Source organism: Oryx dammah, unplaced genomic scaffold (assembly GCF_014754425.2).
Source record: "Oryx dammah isolate SB20612 unplaced genomic scaffold, SCBI_Odam_1.1 HiC_scaffold_23, whole genome shotgun sequence".
NCBI lineage: Eukaryota > Metazoa > Chordata > Mammalia > Artiodactyla > Bovidae > Oryx > Oryx dammah.
Genome location: NW_024070207.1, coordinates 28110013 through 28110776, shown reverse-complemented (window position 1 = coordinate 28110776; position 764 = coordinate 28110013).

The following is a 764-nucleotide window of genomic DNA, read 5'->3' as shown; positions in this document are numbered from 1 at the left end:
CCTGGAGAAGGGAAAGGCTACCCACTCAAGTATTCTGGCCTGGATAATTCCATGGACTGTATAGTCCATGGGATCCCAAAGAGTCAGACATGACTGAGTCACTTTCACTTCACAAATCCTTAAAAGAAAGACCAACACTTGAGTGAGTGTGGATTTTCACTACAGATCTGGGATATATTAAAAGTACGGGTAGTCAGAAAAATGGGGTATTACAAATTTCCAAGACCCTATTCTCCCTCTGGAAAAACACAAAACAAGCAGGGCTCTCTGAAACATCTTTGTCAGATTTTTGGAGAACAGTCAAAGGTTTATAGAAACCAAGTGAACACTCAATCAGAAAAACATCCTCCAAAATGATAGAAAATTTTATTTGTATGTTTACTTTTTCCCACATTCTTCTGGCGTGGAGTCAGTCTTGGTCTTGCAGTGGGAGCACGCTAGTTCCCAGTTCCTTCTCTTAAACCAGAGAGAACTGGCTGATCTTATTTGCAGATTATTGCATACATCTGTTCTAACATGTTTAGGGGATACCTGAAGCAAAACACTCATTTCTACTTCTCCCAACTCAGGTCACAGGTGGGATAAGTAGCAGGCACTTCTCATAAAAGCTGCAAGAGGACAATAAATCCACAGACACCTGAAGCAAGATATTATGGGCAGAGACATACAACAGACCACCTAAGGAACTAGAGTGAGGCTTTTTGTGGAATTAGGATGTTCAACACCAGCCATATATATGGGAAAACTCGGAAAGCTGAGATACA